Source organism: Lepisma saccharinum, chromosome 29 (genome assembly GCF_977018435.1).
Source record: "Lepisma saccharinum chromosome 29, izLepSacc3.1, whole genome shotgun sequence".
Classification (NCBI taxonomy): Eukaryota; Metazoa; Arthropoda; class Insecta; order Zygentoma; family Lepismatidae; genus Lepisma; species Lepisma saccharinum.
Genome location: NC_139257.1, coordinates 48,685,617 through 48,706,892, shown reverse-complemented (window position 1 = coordinate 48,706,892; position 21,276 = coordinate 48,685,617).

Here is a 21,276-nt window from a genome sequence, read left to right as displayed (position 1 = left end):
CACTGTCTGTGCGTAAGACATTGTACCATTTGTTGTTTGTTGAGCGTGTGGGGAGGGGGTATTACGTAGTTGTCGCGTGCCCGACCCTGTGGCCGAGTGGTTAGCACATCGCGCTGCGACGCCAAGGGTCCCGGGTTCGAATCCCGGTCGGGTATGGTTGTTTGTGAATGTCCATTTTCATCCATTTCATCATTTCATCTCTCATCCCCATCTTCGCAAATTAGCCAAGAGGCACAAAACGCGAAGTAAAATAAATTAAATCAATCAATCAATCAATCAATTGTAGTTGTCGCGTGTAAAAATACACGTTGTCGCAATCATCTGATATTGTGTTTTTATTTCCCTCCTCCTGGTGGAGTAATGTGTCTCTCGTATGGCACATGACAAGATTCGTTCATTCCTCGCGTGTAACTGGGGTATGCAACCGTGCTCAACTTTTCGGATTTTGTATTCCGTGGTCATGTTTTGATGTTTGAGGTCGGGATGTGTTGTCTTTAACGCATTTCTCGTTGTCACGGTCCATCTTGCTGCGTTACATACCCTTTCCATGCATTGTTCTTGCTGGAAATCCCCAATTCCTTTGAGGACTCCATTGCGCATGCGTGCAGTGAACTTTTCATAGTGACTTCCGGACTAAGCACATGATTCCTTTATGATTCCCTTGGAACCGCCTCTCTATCTGTGATAGTATTCGTCCCAGTTAAGTGTGACGTTCACTTTGTCACCTTTTGCGAGGCTCCTATCTCGGAAACGAAGCCTCAGTCGTAAAAATGGAACTTAGACTTTTTGCTTGTTTTCGTGTGAGGAATCACCTCCCAAGCGTTGTAAACGACCTTTAGAAACACCCTGTATATATATATATATATATATATATATATATATATATATATATATATATATATATATATATATATATATATATATATATATCTATATCAGAGGCGTGGCGTGTATGTAGCCGGTGTTACCGCAGGTAACAGCAAAATGTAAAGAATTAAAAAGTTGTATCAATAAAATGACAACATTGTTAAATACGTTAATGAACACCGTTGCCGTCGAGTAGATATTGCCTAAGGTCGTTTTCACGTTCAGAAGACACAACGGCGCTTATGGAGAAACCGCACAGTGTTGCCAATACAGCGCTAGCTCATGTCGCCGGGAAATGATGACCTTCCTTCACAATGAAGGTGTTACATATTTTGTATATATAATGATAATTATGTGTAATTATTAATATTAATATTATACTGTGAACGTTACAGTTACCCTTTTTACTATGATCCATTGCGATCACTACACACGCGAGTGTAATGCACGAATATGACACTTCAGAAATCACTTAAAAAAGTAAAAATCACTGAGAGCTCACACAACTGAAAACACTTTTTCGGGAGAGGGAAAAAGTCTAAACAGACCAAAGTAGATCTCTCACTCAAGTAAGGGGAACCTGGCACATGGGTTAAATTCAAGTTGCAACCCAAACAAACAAATGAGTTATGGCCCACGTGAACTGATAAGACGTGAATGACTCAAGCAAGGAATGTCATATTTCTATCTTGAAGCCCCATATTTTGTCACGTGTTGGAAAGCCTTTCAAAGGTTAATATGGTGTCTATGAATTTATGTGTACGTTGGAAACTGAAAGGTGATCTGCATTTCAGTATTAATGTCGACAGTAATGTAAACGAAAACAACGTGTATTTGCGACAGCTCTAATGTTGCTCACAACATCAGCATTGGAAATAATTGTCAATTATTAAATTTAAGTAATTTCAATTCTATTATAACAAACTGCATGAAGTTCATATTTTTACTGAATGGAAATAAAATAACAACTCGAAAACTTGGTGGTGATAGCCGGAATGCTGCGGTGAGTCGGCTCAAGATGGCCAGACAACGTCTCCTTACTTCGCGCGCGGTTCGGGTTAAAAAGAAACTCCAAATGCATGGAAGTAATATTTCTGGGAACCTTTGAGTGGTTATAAAAAATAATTTCATTATTTTCTCCACAACTTTGTCGCTGGAAGTTTTTACTTGGAATTACAGAACAAAAAATGGCCAGCAACGACATTTTCTACTGCACGAATATAAAAAATCTCCACATACTTTATTTGAATATTTTTTAATGCGAATATGCTTTAAAGTATTGATAAATTCTGAGGACCACCATCACCTATGACAATTAAAAAACAGTGTCAATTTTTTTTAATAATGAATGCTTCAATTTTACGGCATGTTTCAACGTTAGGAATGAAAACAATGTAAAAATTGTGTTTTCACGGAAAATTTGATTTTTAATTTATCTAAAATTATGTAAGCAAGTTACCAGTTTTTTGTGTTCACCTTCGTATTCTCTACAAAATTTCTGCTAGTTTTCGTCTGCAGTCAGCCAACTCAGTCGCATCGATTTGTAAGCCGTTCTCGATGCGACTGAGTTGGCTGACTGCAGACGAAAACTAGCAGAAAGCACAACGCGACAGCTTTCAATGGTCGGCAATCATTTATTTGATGCCTTCGTAAGTCAGAAAGACAGTTGAAGGAAAACGTGCAGTTAATATTATATTATAATTCTTTCCGTAGATGTATATATATGGGAAAAATATGCAAAAACTGGTATCCGAAGAGAAAAAAGTATGAAACAATGAATAGTTGTTTTTGATCTGAACTGTAATGAAATAAATATTTTTGAAACCATTTCATTTACCATAATTCAGCGTTATTAGTTGGTGTTAACACACGGTATACTAAACTAAATTCACCAACCAATAAAATACTACAAAATAATTATTTTTGATGTGTAGGCATACGTATGATCATTTTTTTCGGTTATTTTTTGTGTCGATTTCCAAATCTTGTCAAAATATTCTATTAATTTATATTAATGTAGCCGAGCTGTATATAGAAGCGAGATTTAGTGCCATTTACACCCAATACTACTTCAAAGAAAGTCAACTGCTTTTAAACATGCTCAAGAGCAGTGGCGTCGCGTGTGGTTCACATACGGGTGTTCACAATAATTTTTTTATACTGAATCGAGATTTACTCCTCTCCCTTGTAACTTCATCTTCAATTGAAAAAGTAAGAATAACAGTTCAACTTATTTTCAACTATTTCCCACAAAAATCACGCTATATTTGAAATGGATGTTGCATCATTGCTCTGAGGGTTTAAAAAAAACCCAAAATCTTTCAATGGGATTTCCTTCCATTTCATAACGGTAAATTAACACGAGCTGGGTGTGAGTTGTTACATCAGTTGTTTCATCTGCCTGGATTGCTACAAATTCAGAGTCTTTAATTTCTTTGGAAATCTGGTCCCTGCACACTTCTAGCATGCAATCCAACAGCTCATTTTGAATCGTTGCAGAAGTTCCTTTGAATGTGGTTGCTGTTTCCAGATGCTCTTGCATTGCACTTTCAAGGCTCTTCACAAAGTCCACTAATCCACGGAACACTCCTGGATTATCCGAAGCTTCTGACTCGTCGTGACCACGCAAAGCGAGTTCGAAAGCACCACAAAATTTTATGCAATCAATCAGGCGAGAAAGTATGTGTCGATTTTTGTCGACTTTTTCGTTGTGACGGAGAATTCCTAAAGTATAACTTCTGTCAAGTTGTCTCATAATGTTGTCTTTCCCTACCATGGATAAATTCAGAACGTTGCTTAAATGTTTTTTTGACAATTCATGTTTTGTAATGTACTGGCTTCAGTGACTAAGGTATTTCACCCCTGTTTTTGTCCATAAATTGTCGCCTCCAAACAATAAACAAGGAAAACAAAAGAGCGCGTTCATAACGATGCATCCACATAACCAATTGTACTTCGTGTACCAGTCATTTTTGAATGTTCTTTTAAACACGCGTTTGGGAGTACTTACCTCTTGTATAATACAATGTAGAGGTCCGGCTGGTGAGGGCCCATCCTTTTTACTTCAGTTCGTTCTGCTTCGCTCATTCGCGAAAATGGAATTTCTTTCAAACTCCTAACAGTATTCATAGTGTACAAAACACAACACTACACTACACACACACACACACGGCACAACACACACACACACGCACGGACGTCTGAAAGTCAATGCACGTAAGTTCACGCAACCGCTTGCCAATAGATATCGCGCTCTCCAACAGTCGACACCACTCTAACCGCGTTTTGCCGGTTGCCGCCAAAGAGCACAGGCTTTTTTATTGCCCCGCAAAAGGAAGGGAACTTGACCTTTCCAAAAATAACGTGTCCCTTGCAGGTCTCCCACAGCAACAATGTTGCCAACAACTGAAACGCAGAAGTTGCTAAATCTTCAACATGCGCTAAAAGTTGCTGAATCAAATTTACTGGTGAAAAATGCAAAATATATTTTTAAAAAGTGCTGTAAAGAACAACTTACATCAGGTTTATTCCAACCAATAAATTAAATTTCAATGTTTGTGCGTTTATATGTACATTAAAAAATACTTAATTTCAAATGAGAATTTTATGCATATTTCATTTTAACTTTCTAACTTCAAAGAAGAAAATATTATGTGTAGCAAAAATGCATCTCTAGTATTCTGAAAGTTATATTTTGTTCTTCACAATAAGCATATTCCAATAACGTAGAGAATAGTAAAAATAATTTACTAACATCAATTAAATTTTTTACGGTAACAGCTATTTAGGCCTAGGACTCCATACTATTCTGAGTAGAGACCTGCACAAGACCCGGAAAAAACCCGTTTGCGAGGAGGCGCGCCTACAATAATATGCAACACGCACGTCAAGCCCAGGTGTTCGACATCGCGCAAGCTAGCTTCACGTCACAGTTGTGCACAGGCATCGATGCCTGCCAGGCTTTTCTATTACCCGGGTCTTAAGAAGACCCGTGAGACTCGATGTAGTTCTTGCAAGTAGACGCGAGCACTGCTGTCAGTGTTGCCAACGGCCATTATATTACACTATTCATGGAAATATTTGAATTTCTGCTACGCGCAGGTGCCTTGAGGTTGTAAAACCATTGGCATAGCAAGGGGTGGGTGGAGTGGGCGACCACCCTGGGCCTCGCGCATTTAGGTGCCTCGCCTCCCATGAGGTTGATACGAAGAACGTAATAAATGGAAGTGAGAAAGATAGAAAAGGCTAATTTTTGTGGGCAATAAAATTAAAACTTTTTTATCTGGCTTTATATTCTAGTTTAACGTTATAATTTGAATGAATACGTCAAATCAGAGGCGGGCGGGAGCACTAAGCCTAAGGGGCCCGGAAAAAGTCAAAATAATTATCATTTCTCATGTGAAATATTAACGCATAAGTTGCTTGGACAATTTTATCGAATTATTATTTTCTTGAGTAGAAAGCGCTTTGTCTTGGCTTTTCTTCTGTCTCGTGACCTTGCATAGCCTACCCGATTTTTATATGTTAATGGTAAAGCACCTCAAACTGCCACGGAGCAAAGTATGGGGCATTTAAATGCTTCCGGTGTTTTAAACTGAAGAAGGGCATGGATAATATTAGCAGTTCTTCCTTCGTTCCTACAACTTCAGATGCAGCTATTGCCCTCTGTAACGGGCACGAAGATGATTTATCTTCAGAATATCCTGATAAAGTATTAAGTTTCAGGAATGTGCTTAAATCCGAAATCAAGTGTTTTGGCAAAGTTTCTACTCCTTGATAGCTCTACACTAGCGTCCCGTGTTCTCTGTATCCTGTACCGCCTTCTGTTTGTTTCCTCCTCTTCAAGTAACAACCACGAAGAAAGAACTATCTTTCTCAAAATTGAAACTTAGGAAAAACGTCTGGAAGGTAGTGTCGAATGGCATGATTCAGCCCAAATGTACCGGACTCAGTAATCTCACTCTTGAACGAGAAAGGGCAAGATCTAATGTAAAAGTGTCATTCGCTGCCCAGAAGCCAGCTTTCTGTTAAGCAAGGTGGTTTGACTTAAATCAAAATTTAAATTGGGGAATTATATTTTAAAAATCACTTATTGAAATCACTTTAAATAAAATTACAGAATAATGTACACAAGAAATTTGTAGATATCAGAATCACTTTTTGTGAAAGTATATTAATCTCGTATTCATTTAATGGTGTTTATTATGCTCTAAGAAAGGAAATAAAGGAAACAAAATATATGTCCTGATGGGGTGAAGCTCATACGAAAATAAATGTAATATGTCATCTGAAAAAAACACCTAAATTTCCCTTGATTTAAAATTCAATACCTATCATTAAAACCTCAAAATTCGGCTACAAAGACTGTAAATATTATTTTAAGTTAAAATTATAAAGTACATCCCGAATTTATATTTGCACTGTAAGAAACGTTACTGAAATTATAATAGTTTCATTAACACACTTAACAAACATTTTCATATTAGGTTCATTATGTTCAGTTCTAGAAACAGAGAAATGCATATTTACATGTAATTTGTTATTTGCTTTAATCAAACTGTTCAAATATTTTACAGGGACGTTTATCAGAAAAAGCCTTTCTATTTTAAAAAATATGTCTATGTGTACGATGCCAAAGAAAATATCAATTTAAATTAAAAAAACAATAAAAAAAACATTATTTTTACCCACCCAGCTGTTAAGAGGGGCGGGGAAGGGGAAAAGTAAGTATTTGTATTTTCTTCTTTTGAATACATAAATGTCAAAGAAAGATATGTTGTAATATGTGAAAATTCAGAGGTAGAGCATCGATTTGTATAATTATTAATGTAAGTGTAGCCACAACCAGCCATTCTAAGTAATTACATACATTTCCTGGAAGAATCTGACTGTACTTGAGGGACCTAAATTTGTTTCTTGCGGAAGCGTACTTTACGATTTTGTTACGCCACTGCGTCAAATATTTAATATTACAAAAACATTAAGACGTAACAACAAAATGAGATTCACAATTATTATTATCATCTAAGCCCTAAAATTCAAAGTAAACTGGTACAATTAATGTGCAACAAAGTCAAAATTGCCAATTAAAAAAGTCAAATTAGCTGTATCAATTGATTACACCAAAGATTTCACACTTATGATGCAAATGACTATCGTTTTAAGATTTGTTGATGTTGAAACCGATTGTGTCGAAGACCTTGAAGGCCCCTAGACAGGATTGTGGTTTAGCGCACCCCCTTCCCCCTCTCTATCAAGCACAGACATTTTATGTGCTTCATTCGATATTTTCTACTTAAGCCATGGTTTGTGACATTCACATCCTACAAATTTTGAAATGAGGAAACAAAGAACGACTCATTAAATAATAGATAGGTTATATTTCAAGGTTCTTATTTAAGGATATTTCAGTTGTCTCACTGTCTAAAGAACATCTTAAAAAAGATTACTACTGCCTTGGTTAATGAAAATTCCAGCAGCGTGTTAATGTAGCTCTGCCAAGTGTAAATTTCTCTGTCGCGTACTATTAAATATAATTTTTCAGAAATTTATTATTATTATAGGCTATTATATAAATATAATAATTTGCTGACGTTTCCTTGATGACTGTACATCGATTCACATTGATATTTCAAACTTAAAGAACGGATAGAGCCTAGCATTCTAATCTCGCCCAGGGCCTCGCGATATGTTGCTACGCCACTGTACCTAAGATTTTTGTAACTTCTCAAATTAGTGTCAAACCAACTACCACACATTTTCCAAATTTGTTTCGAAGGTCTTCAAATTGGTTTGTGTGTCTTGTTCATTTTTTGTCACTTTTCTGGTCTTGAATTCGTAAATCTCTCGGTTTCATTTTTACGTTGTTCGTTTGTTTAAATGTGTAAGTAGCATTGCCTGCTATTTGCACTCGTATGAAGATACAAGCTAACAATAATTATATTTTGCATCGTATTACTATCAATGCGGTCTGTAGAAATAGATAACTAGCAACAACATTTTGTTTTGTACTGGGTACAGAGTCTGAAGAAAACCTTGCTAGAAGGTTGAAACGTTACGTTTAGTTTATGTTTTAAAATAAAATAAATTTCTGCGTTGGTCAGAATATTGAGTTTTTCATATCATGGAAACAAGGCTAACTGGTGTTACAACAACATGAGCGAACGACGATTTGTTGAAAGTGATGACAATATTCAAAAACCTTTTACATTGCAAATTCTGATTTCATGTTCCATTTTATGGACCATCGTGCCTTAGTGTTCATGGGGGGGGGGGGGGTTGAGCAACTAATTCGGATATTGAATTGGCAAAATTACACCAGAGAGAAAATCTGTTTGATTGATTGATTTATTTATTTGGTCAATTTATGCACAATAAGGCTAATCGGGACTGGACTATAGTTTAGAGTGGGATCCGAACCACCATGTGCCTCCACCGGGTATCGAACCCTGTACCCCTTGATTACAAGGCGACTACACTACCACTGCGCCATAGGGGAACCCCCCCCAAAAGTATAATGTAGAACAACCACCAGTCACACGAAGTTCCAAAATATTTACGATGCCACTTTTTGCGAAACTTGGTTCGTACTCCTTTACAGGTGTCAGCAGTGGCGGCAATTAGGGGCGGGACCGAGAAAGTGCAGTTGACCCTCCCCCCGACTTTTTGAAACTTTTGCACCACGCTAACCTCATGTATCAAGGGAAATTAAACTGTCCTTGCCGCCCACCCCACTTTTGCACCTTGGCCCCTTAGTTTTGGAACCCAATCTCCGCCACTGGGTTTGGGTGATACAAATGTTTTCTACCAAGGAATAAATGTTTGCAATTTCAAATTGATAAAAGTGATGAACATTTTAAGTGCTCCTAGAACACTTTAGAATCTAAAAGTTGGCAACGGTGACTGCGTGACTCATGTATCTGGAGACGGAGCAAAACCGGAATGAGCGTTCGCTGAAGATAAGCGAGCTTGTCTTGCAAGTCCTTCCAGTTACCCGTGGGCTTTCGATGCTTGACGGGTCAAAACTCAGGTCTATAGTTTTACTCGCCCGCCCGACCAGCCAGGCGGGCCTAGTAAGCGATTCTGACCGATATGCAGCCCTCTGATTCTGAGTATAGTTACCAGAAAAATGCGCGTTCAATTGATGTAAATGTAGTCGGCACTTTCCTTTGCAATGGACATTTCCACTCAATTTTTTTACAACAATTTTAAAAACTACACCCTGGAAAAATGACCCCTGCAAGTTCTCGCGTTTCTCTGCGTCCAGTTTAAGGCAGAAACGAGACTTCCAAAGTTGCGAGGCCAGCGTTGCTCTGAAAACACGCCGCCGCCATGTTAATACGTCACGCCTTAGAGAGAGCTCGTTTGTCGTCTGCTTCGAGCGTCCAGTTCCGGATGGGTAGCCCACGGTGAGCGAACGCGTGCAGCAGTTTTACAAATCTGTACCGATTTAAATAATGGAAGAAGGAGCGATAGGAGAAAGGAAAGCTATGCTTTGTAATGATATTTTTCTATGAAATATCCGTGCTACTCACGTGCAAGATAAATGAAAGGGTTCAGCTGCGTGTGTGTTCTCAGGCCATGCAAAAAAAATATTGCTTATATAATTGGTTGCTGACCAGACACTCAAAAATATTTTTTAAACTTATATTTATCGAAATTTACCGTAACCTATGTATGCAAAATAAGAATTTTCACATTCTTCACTTTATTTATAAAGCCTATTTAACATTCTTTTGCATAAAGCAATTTCAGTTTGTGTTCCATTTCTGTTGCGCAAATTATGATCAAATATTTTTGTGCAGATAAGAGAAAATACAGTGAGATGATTACATTAGTTGCACAGTACATATCTATACTTAGTTTATGTATAATTATTACAAGGAAATAATATGTATAACAATGGGCGTATTTAAGGGGGATTCAACGGGTCCAACCCCCCTCTTTTTTTGGTTCAGTAAAATTACCAGATTAACCTGTTCTATCCGCCTGTTCATAAAAAATTCTTCGGACTTATTTGATTCTCTTAAATTAGAGACGAATAGGACGGGATACGGATGGGAAGGAAATTTCGTAATTCCACATACCAGATGGGACTGCAAACCAATGTCTGCAATTTCCTGATAGTTTTGGAATTTCTGCGATAAGAAACTGCATTGGGACTGTCAAATCAGTAATTTTTTCCCCCTCGAGTCATCTTAAAGATATTTGTTTTTTTAAAACGCAGCGACACAAGATGAACAGAAAAGTATCAATACTAGCGTGACTACATACACACAACTTTGTCGGGTCCAACACACCCTGCTCCCCAACAAGTTTCCGGCCAACAGTGTCCTGGATTTTCACTTACGAAATAAAGCAACTCTAATCTTAACAAAAGTTGATCCATCCCCCCGCCCCTCCGTGAACTATATATACGCCCATGTGTATAACAATATCCCATACTGAAATGGTACGATATATTTTCAATCTTGTACTGCGAAAAAAGCCACCTCATCTCGTTACCCCGAACGCATTAATTGGTTGGTTCACAACTTCACCACTAATGACAGCCTTGGTCTCGTTCTCGTTGAGAGTTGTAAATGTCTGTCTCGTGTTTATTTGTAAATATCTCATTGACAGTCTCGTCTCAATTTATAAACATCCGTCTCGGTTTGGAATGGAAATTCTCGTTCTCGTCTCAAGTCTCGAAAAATATAGAATTAACAACGTATGCAAAGACTTATCATTATATATACAAAAAAAAACCCTTTCTTAATACTTTTTTTTTGACTCCTCGTTTCGACGGTACAGCCCTCGAAATCTGAATATTATCCTGCTCATATATGCAAACCAAACTGCAGATTCAGAATTGCCAGGAATGAACTGGCGTTGTAATTATTATACACAAAATTCATGCCTATCTGAGGAAGTCGCATGTTCCAGGTTTGACTCTTGACCTGGGCATGACTGTTTCCTTGTGAGTGACATTTCATTGAACTGGAAATTGTTACATGGGAGGATGTTTGCTCGAGACTTTGGGGACATTTAAGGGGATGCTTCTATTGTTAATGTTAGTGTTGCTCACGAGACGAGGCATGTTCCGTCTCGTCTCATAAAAGGAGATGGGACAAGTAAATGTTTTCAAAATGAGATGGGACAGAAGAAAAAGTTCGTCTCTTATCATGGCAGGTTGGGTGATACTTAGATTGTGCAGTTGGTGGTAGTGTGTGTGTGGGGGGGGGTGTCCTCTTACACCCCGACTTCGAATACTGCTTGTAGTCATTCATCTTCATTGTAGCGATTAGCCAAAAGTAGGAAGAAATGTGATGTTAGAGAAGATACATACTAAATTAACCATGCGTTCTCATCGTTGCGGTTAAACAAAGTGAACAGAAAAGCGACGTAAAAGTAGGCTAAATACAAAAATTTGCAATATTTTATATATATTAACTGAAGAAAACTGTCATTTACTGCAGGAAATTATACCGTATCACCTCTTATATTGCAGAAATTGGCGTGTAAACCAGTGTTCTAAAAGTATTATCTTAAAATTTGCGAAGAAAATATTATGACGAAAATAATTGTAATACCAGAAAAGGCATTCCTCTAACATGAAGTTCTTGCCTGTCAGAACCAACCTATGTATTCGCAATGAACAAGGCTGTTCACGTGTTCAGCCATTGACTGTTACAAGGTTTGCTTTGTCACCCTAATGGGGAAAACCCCCTACCGAGTGCCTGAATTATGGTAAATACTGTTAGGGCATAATTCATCTCCAAGAAATGGAGCACAGATTTTTGCACTGAAAGTTGCAAGATACTTGTTTTTCACAGTAACAGGTGAGTTTGCTGTTGATTCCGCGGCTCATGCTAAGTTGAGGGGACGAGCAGAAAGAAGCTCTGCCTGCACGCATTTCTATGTGATGACGTCAGAGGACCTCCTGCCTGTGGAGAGGACGTTTTCAAATCCGTGACGTAGGAGGTGAATTTCAGCGGTGTTTGAAGGGGTGTTTCTCGAGAACCAAAACAAATATCGCCGAGATATTTTGCACATCTCATGTTTGTGTCATTATCTGTAAAATGGATGGATTTAAAACGTTTTTCATGTCAAAGTGGAAATGTCCATTTAACTCGGTGAGAGTTCTTTTTTTATTTTTCATTAAAAACGTCGATTACTAAAAAAAAGTTGCACAGTCTGAATGGCCCTTAGCCGCACATGCGCAAATCATATAAACCTTGAAAGATATGTAACTCCTGCAGACTAGTTTCTAAAGAAAAGTCGCTCGTCACTATTCCGTGAACTTTAGATCCCACTGGAATTTAAAATCCGCCAGGTTTAGCGATTTCTCACTAAAGTTTGCAACTATGTAGTGAGACCGTCTCGAGTCCCCCTAGGCATGCCTTGTATATGCTGCACTCTGGTGCCGAATGCAAGAAGTATTGCCGCTTGAATCCGGGCTCCCAGCACCATATGTTCGCACAGACCAGTGAACACTTCCGCGGTATAGTGGCCAACAGCCCGTTAGCTGCCAGTTCACAACACACAACACAGCAATTGTGTTCATCGCAACCGTGCAACACAGGAGTCAGTGTTACCAACTATCTAAAAAAGTTATCAGACGTGAAAGACGTCAACTCCGAGTAAATTGTGTGTATATATTCGAACATCAAAAAAGTATTTTTTTCAATTAAATATATGTGTGTGTGTGTGTGTGTGCATTTAATATGTACGTAATTTAAAACATATACATGAGTGTTCACGTGCTCATGCGAACATTATCACGCTACGCGCCTGCTCAAGAGTGAAGCAGACGAGTCGATCCACCACGCCATAATCCATGCTGTTCGTAAACTGCAGCGTGGAACAGCTTGGCTAATGACGTCGACATGACGTTTCGTGTGACGTCTGCGTAATCCACTCGTAAGATCTGCGCTGAGTTGGCTGGAGTTTACGAACAGCCGTAATGCAAGGAAAGAGTGGGGAAGGACTTTGGTGTATCATTCATATGCCTGTTACGGGGCCCTGTTGCCGTTCAGACCTACCGGATCAGTCAGTGTTGTCACAAAGAGCTAAATCCATCCTAAAATAGGAATACCATTTCTTTGAAGCAACTAGAGGTACACTGCAGAGCCAAGGGGATTGAACTACAACTGAGACCAGTTAGGTAATAGACGAAAATATAGTTCCTTCGTGTCATTCGTGATTTGGACAAACCTTGCTCCAAAATACTAAGTTGGCAACAGTAGTACGTACAACTGGGTTTCCCTTCCACGAAGGAGCAGAGTTCTGTCGTCTGCTCAGTGCTCGCCACACAAACGTCAAACTGACCCGGGAAAAGTGTGGTTCTTCTTCTACCCCTTCGCAGCTCATTTCAAAGAAACTGAGACAGATGAAGAATTAGCAAAGGTCTACCACTATTCATTGGATTTTTGTGGTAACTGTCTCATGAGTGGTAGTTCTTTCTAGAAATGTTTGTGGCTAAATCACTGCAGTGGCGTACGCAAGGGGGGGGTTACGGGGTTTAAACCCCCCCCCCTTGAGCTTGTGAAATATTATGAAAAATGCTGTGGAAAAAAATTAAATGGCCAATTTTTCACAGTCAGATGGACAAAAGCACAGCATTCCAAACACAGGCGTCTTTCAGAGTGATGCCTTGAAAATAAACACGAGTTTATGAGGTGAGGTTAGGGTAACTATGATTTAAAAGAGAAAAAAGTTGTTTTGTATCTCAGTTGCAACAATGTTCAATACACTGCCGTACGCAGGATTTTTTTTTTTCGGGAGGGGCTGGAATAGTAAATGTGGATAGCACATGCCTTCGTTTTGGTGGGCAGGATGCATAATAAAATATTTCGTATTTTTGGAGCTTTTCAGTCTATTAAAATTGTATTCAAAGACAAAAATGGTAATCTGGATTCACTTTAAAAGAGGTTTCGCATTTACACATTTTGATTTTTTAAAGTTCTTAACGGATTTCTATTTGAAAATTCTGATTTTCTGAAAATTTCGGTATCTACGTACGCCGTGTTCAACGAACATGTATTTTATTTTGTGTGTGAACAATGAGAATTAACAAAATAAAATTTTGGTACGTTGTAAGAGGCTAATGTATAGACAAAGGCTAAGCGGACAAGAATACAGTCACCAGTCCGCCTTCCCATTGTATTGTTTACCGCAGCACGTTTGAATGTCTCTCTTTAAAATGTGTCACCTTGTTGACTAGACAATTATTGAAACGACAATAAGCTTAACTATTGTAAAATGTTTTGTTGGTAAGAACAGCGAGACAATCCACATGTGAATTATCCGGGACATTTATGCGGGGAAGAAGCCGGAAAAATGCCAACCAATTTCGGGAATCGATTCCGGATCTCCCGCGTGATTGTCACTTGTCAGACGCTCTACCGACCAGACCACCGCAGCTCCTTGGATGAGTTCCATACTTTGATTATTTCATTTTTTTTAAATATATTTTCTTGTATTTATGGAAGACCCTTGAAATGTCTCACCTCGTTGACCAGACAATTATTTCGTAACAAAGAAACAAAAAAATGCTCCCAGGATTTGATAAAAATCGAATGACTAGAAAGTAATTTCGTTCTAATGTTTTCATAAATACTATATTTATATATATATACTACTTAATAGTAGTAGTAGTGGTATTAGTAGTATTATTAGTATTAATTTAGCTAAATAATTAATTATAAGTATTATTAATTAATTGTGATTTTTATTATTTAATTAAAGTATAATAAAACAATGGTAATGTGAATTTGGAAAAAAGTTTTAGAAATAACACCCCCCTTGATGAAATCCTGCGTACGCTACTGAATCACTGTGCTGATTGCAAAACATGAACGAAATGAACAAATATCTAGCTCGAAGACATGTTTTCTTTACCGAAAGGGGGGGGGGGGTGTAATAACGTCTAGCAGGCATAATTGTCGTACTGATTGATAGCCGGTAACACTTTTTAAAAGTCACGCCACGCCATATATATATATATATATATATATATATATATATATATATATATATATATATATATATATATATATATATATATATATATATATATGTATGTATGGATAAAAGCAATGAGGGCCAAAAGGGCTAAATAAAAATCAAAGTAGGAGAAAGGAAACACTCGCCAGAAGACAGTGGATATATATATCAGGCCCGTACCCAGGGGAGGGGCCAATGGGACCATGGGCACCTCCCTCGAACTATGAAATATTTATATGTGAACCTATAAAAAACTACAAAAGTAATCTCAAAGATTTTTAAAATTTGTAAAAATTTCGATTTTTGCCCTTTCATAAATGAGTGGGTTTATTGTGTAGAGAGACAGGCACCAGAAGTCTGGGTAGTTTTAGTTGTATAACTATTGATGCAAGACTACCAGATGTCCCGATTTAGTCGGGACAGTCCATTCCTGTTCCGAGTTTCTTCGAAGCAGTCGTGATCCAAAAATTTAATTTTTCTTTCAGTTAACTCACATCTACAGATGCTTTTATTATAATAATAATTGCTAATATGTATAATTTAATTTGTAAATATATTATTTTCTAAACACAGCCTTTGTCTATAAACAACTGTCTTGGTGATAGTGTCGTGGGGGGAGGGTATTGGCGAGTTGATTTTTTCCCGTTACTTTGGACCTGGAGCTCTACAATTGTACTTTTAGCTCTAGCTGTAATATTACCATAGCATTGATGATCACATCTAATACTCCAACAACATATCACTGTCCACAATGAGGGAGTGATTAACACAGTACGCTATGACATTAGGAGCCCTGGGTTAGAATCCCGGTGTGGGGATGGGTGTTCTTTGCCGTTGCTTCATCAATTTCATCATCTCATCCTCATCATGACGATTAGACAAACTTGGTATAAAAGAGACGTAAAATAACATAATTCAAGAAACCCCCGGATCTGGCCCCCTTTTCAATAAAATCCTGTGTACAGGCCTGATATATATATAATGTATATGTGTGAGGAGAGAGATGATACATACACACATACCATACATACATATGATGTGTGTATGTATGAGGAAGGGGCATATGCAGCTAATTAAAACAAATATTACCATACTTAATTTTCCACTTTATGCTCAAATTGACTACTCTAGGATGCAGTTTGAGGGTAAATTAAGAGAACATATTGCAAATAAATAACTTGGTTGTTGATCCAGTTAGTAAGTCCTGTATACATTAATTATTCTTGACTCTGCCCCTACGTTTACATATTCTACAATAATTTGCGACGTGAAAAATTAAAAGTAATTAATACAGAGCATTCCCTGACATTCGCTACGAGACTCGGCGGCAAGCGGCCCGGCATCAGCGCTTGTCTTTCCCGGTGAACGGGTCCGCGACAGTCGCTAGTGTCGGCTATTCAAATTCCGTTCTCATATTGTGTACTCAACTTGACTACAGAAGGTGTTGAAAATTATGTCCCTCTGCTGCAAAACATTCCTGGCATCTCCGTAGAAAATTGGCATTTACACGTGCAAGTTCGTCTACTGTAATTCTCCCGATTTCTCGTACAATACTCTCTTTTAACTCACGGATGGTGTGCGGATTGTATTTTTATACTTGGTTTTTCTTTCCACTTTTAATCAGAACTGACCCTGTTACTCTAAACTTTTTTACGAGGTTTAATAAAGTGGTCCTATGTGGAACGGGAACACCAGGAAATTTCATTGCAAAACGTTGTTGCACTTCTCCACAATTCCTCTTTCCAAAGTAACACTCGACAAGAAAAATCCTTTGTTGTAATGTAAACTTTTGTGGTGCCATATTAAGCCACAATCTTCAACACACGGACACGACACAACACAACTTCCGAGGGAGGATTATACTGCCGTCAGTCGTCAAAAGAAAGAGAAAGAGAGCGAAAAAACAGGACTGTATAGCATCGACTGTCGCGGACCCGTTCGCCGGGAAAGACAAGTGCTGATGCCAGGCCGCTTGCCACCGAGTCTTGTAGCGTATGTCAGGAAATGCTCTGTAGTTGACCATATTGGTTTCTCAAATACGTACACATTGCTGAGCTTTTTTTAGTTTATAAATAAATTTGACACTAAGTTTAATCTGAACAACTTATGTCCTTAAAATTCCTTGGATATTTCATGATTATTAATATTACATATTCTTTGATACTACATATCCCTTTGACAATACATATTTTATCAATTACTGTTGCATATTTATGTATTTTGTATTTCGATATTACATAAAAATCCGTGAGCATACAGCACACCAGACACCACTCCAGAATATAGTGCAAATGGTGCAGATACTAAATACACTACATGATACCAAATCTATGAAGTAACAACTCAGTGTTGCACTTTGTAACCAATTAAGATGCACGGGCAGGACCGGATTAACCTATGGGCAATTGCCCCGGGACCCCCAACAAAAGGAAGCTGTGAAGGGCCTCCACCAAAAAAATATTTTAACCAGCTGGCTATGTTTGTGAAAAATTACATCAGTAGTATTTTAAAAATACAAAAAACTTCAATATTGTCATATGTCTACACTCTTCTGGATCCAATTGTAGCACAGCTCTCGGTCGATCTGTTTGTAGATATCTGAAGCTCAGTATACTTTATACCATGGATTGATTTGGTTGTGGTGTGGAAGGCACATTTATTCAATCAATTCTCAGATACGATTAAGATAATAAATAATACTACAAAGTATTGTACATAACTTTCTTTCGTTAATAACATCGTATTAATGGGCACAAAGTGTGTCAAAAAGGACAGCGAACACTGTACATTGGTTGTGTTGGCATTGATTCCATCATGACTTACTGTTTGCAAGAAAGGATTGCTATTGTTGAGTTTTATGTGTAAACAGTTTCATGAACTATCCACTTCCAGAATAGCAGACAAATCCCAACAACATTTCCACATTTAGCACGAAGCAGTTCTTGCCTTTACATGATGGATCAAGTCATGTGCCTTTCTCATCCTCATGCAACTGGATGCTAGGTGCCTGGGCTTGCCTAGTGGTGCGCCTTGGCCAGGGCTGCCATGCAATGCAACATTAGTAGGGAAGGGATTTTAAGATGCAGCTCCTTTCCAAAATTAAAGCCGATCGTTTGAGATAACGTATTTTAGGACATGAAATCAAGTAAAATGAACACACTTTGTTGCACCTTTTCATGAGATTAGCAACCCAGCCACGTTGGCCAATATAAATGGTTTTCCTTCCCCTACCATCCCACCACTTCCAACCGCATATCCAAAGCCCTTCTCCCATATGGCATCAAAGTAGCGCACAAACCCAATTCCAAAATAGCCGATAAACTGAACAAACACAAACGGTACTTCCTCTCCCCCCTTGACAACCCAGGTGTATACGATGCAGAGTGTGAATGCAAGGCTCATTACATCGGCAGCTCCATCAGATCTGTCAATGAAAGAATCCAACAGCACCTAGCAGATGCAAATAAAGCCCAACCCAATACTGGTCTTGCTAAACATATGAAATACATTAGCCATAAAATTCAAAAGGTTCAAGTCAAACACACTGCCCACACGCTCGTAGACACTAAAATCAAGGAAACGCATGCCATAATGCACTTCCCGCACGAGCTAAACACCGATAGCAGGCAAGCGCACCTCACTTGGATTTCCCTACTACAACAGTTATCACCCGGAAATAGCAGACGACACAGACCCAGAGACACAGTTAACGACAGCGCACCTAGTGGCAGCCAGAGAACTACAAACAAAAGCCGCACACCAAGCAACAGTACAGCAAGTTCCAACGAGGATGGTGGCAGTGGCCACTGAAATTAATCGAAAAAGAAAAAACAGCTTTGCGGATAAAAGTGAATACTAGTTTCTCTGTATTTATTTCATGTTTTATTAAAAAATTGAAAAGAAAAATAAATGATTTTCACTCTTCTAGAGCAACTACAGAAAATACTATATCTCATTTTGTAGAACAGAACAAGAGCTTTAAAGTGGTATAATATAAATTGCAGCCCCAATAGTTCCAAATATAATGTAGCAAAACCCGCAAGAGAAAACACAATCTTTAAGAAAACCTATTCGGAAGAACGACAGTTCTCTACGCGGTCCGCGTGCATTATATACAGAAGGCGCAGAAAAAGAGAGAATTGAATAAAAGCATTTTATCAGCAACTTTTTGAAAACATTTTCAGATCCTTCTTTTACCTTTCCCGACCATAATTTTGCACCTTAAAATCCCTTCCCTACTTATTAATATTGCATACTTATATGTGGTGGTAGTTGATATACCTCTGGTCATTTGATTTGGTTGGACCATCATTTTTCTCCTTCTTCTAAGTATGCTTGCTGGGAGGGTGGAAGACAATATTTCACTTCCCACAAGAGCATGTCTTTCCTCGAAAAATAAAACAAAGTTTAGTAGGGTTAGGATTTTCATGACTTAGCATCTTTTCCTTGGTAAGGGTGATGTGCTCCCTAAATATATAGAAATTCATATTGTGAAGAAACTAATTGAATCAAGGTGCTTTTTAAGGGCATATTTGACCATTTCTATGTGATAAAGCATATTTTGATGGATTTTCGGTCATATTCAGCATATTTTTGCTTTTTCAAAAATATACAGTCATTTTTCAAGTGGATTCGTTCTTACTCCCATGTTCACTTGGTTTTTTTTTTGGTTTTTTTGGACTGCAGCAAAATCTTTTTCATTTTTATTTGAAAATTTACAGAAAGTATTCATTGTGCATTTCAACTCATCAGGGCCCATAAAGTGAACTAAAAACAGTATGGATATGAAAATATTTCAGCATAAGTTAGATATTGATGTTTGAAATAGTCTAGTTAGAAGGGCATATTTTGTAAAAATTTTAGGTCATCAGTATTTTATTTTCCATATTTTGGTGATTTTTCTAGCCCTAGTAATTAGTTTCTCCTTGTACATTTTTTTTTTGTAATCACTGTGTTTGACGAGGGTAGTGCGTGCCTAAAAGCTTCCATCCAGACAGGGCTTACAGTGTAAAATAACACACTCTGTTAAAGATTAAAGAAAATATGGATAAGGAAACGCAAATCAATATATATAGAAAAGGGTGAGAACTTATTACGGTATAGGTGGGTTTCATGCGACGTTAGAATGTGCATAGGGGCAATGATTGTGGCCAATTCTATTTGTCGTTTGCAAGGAAATATCCACCACACTTTTGTATAGGTGTGACACCTATAAATAATTTATTTCTCACTTTTTTACATTGCTAACGTACTATTCTGCATTGCGGAACATTTCTTTAGGTGAAATAATGAATTTCTAACAAAAATAATGTCTATTTCTTACATTTACGAGTACTTACTGTTACTCGTTATTTCAATTCTGTAACACACATTATGCCGATAGCGTAATGGTTCATCGCGCGTTGTGCATGTGTTTTGTCGATTTATGCAGTATTGCAACCTTGGTCACCAAAAAATACCTACTTTCATGCCCGGATTTGAAATTATGCTAATAAGTCGCATACCATTGACATTAGTCTCACAAACCATTGACATTAGCCCCACAAACCATTTTCCGTAAGGTAAGGTTAGGTTAGGTTAGGCAAGCATAGTTTAAAAAATTGGAAAAAAAAGAATAAAAATACTAAACACGTCATGTTATAGTGAAAACACGGCGAGGTTTGAAACACTGACTACGGAGTTTACGTCATCTAACACACGGAACATTGTGCTCTCGTGCAGAAAGCAAATGGCGGTAGCAGAAACAGCATGTCGGACAGAGATTTTTGCAGAAAACAACATGCATTTGCATTAAAATGGATCAAAACTACATTCACGAACTTCCACAACGCTGCAGAAAATGATTTGCGTAAGTACTTTCTCCTGTAAAAAGTAAGAAATCCGTCACACCTATATGAAAGTGTTACCGAAGCCACAAGGCAACAGTTTGTAACGTAGGTGAAATACACATATATTACCACCATTGTAGCCATCTTCAAATCTGACATCATCTTGTAGCCAACTTTATTTTATTTTTAATGGCGGAGTGGCCATATTACATATCAAAATGCATTAGAATTTCACAAGGAACATAATGGTATGGTTAGATGGAAATAAATTTAATTATTCATCTTAGAGCCACATACTTGTGGTGAATAAAACAAAGATTTCAGTGCAATAACTGGTCACATTTCAGTACCAAAAGGGGCATAAAAATGGTTAATGAAACCCTACCTTTGATTCCAAAAGTACACTTATTACACAAAAGAAACATTTCTCTCCTAATAGAACATTTATGTAGTTATCAGGGTAATAAGTTTATTCCATCTTTTGCTTCTCAAATATTTACAGCAGAATTAATCAATTTTCCATGTATTGCATAACTCGCAGGATAATTCAGACTTCAGAAAGTGCCACATCGGTATATAAAGTCTAAACTTCGTG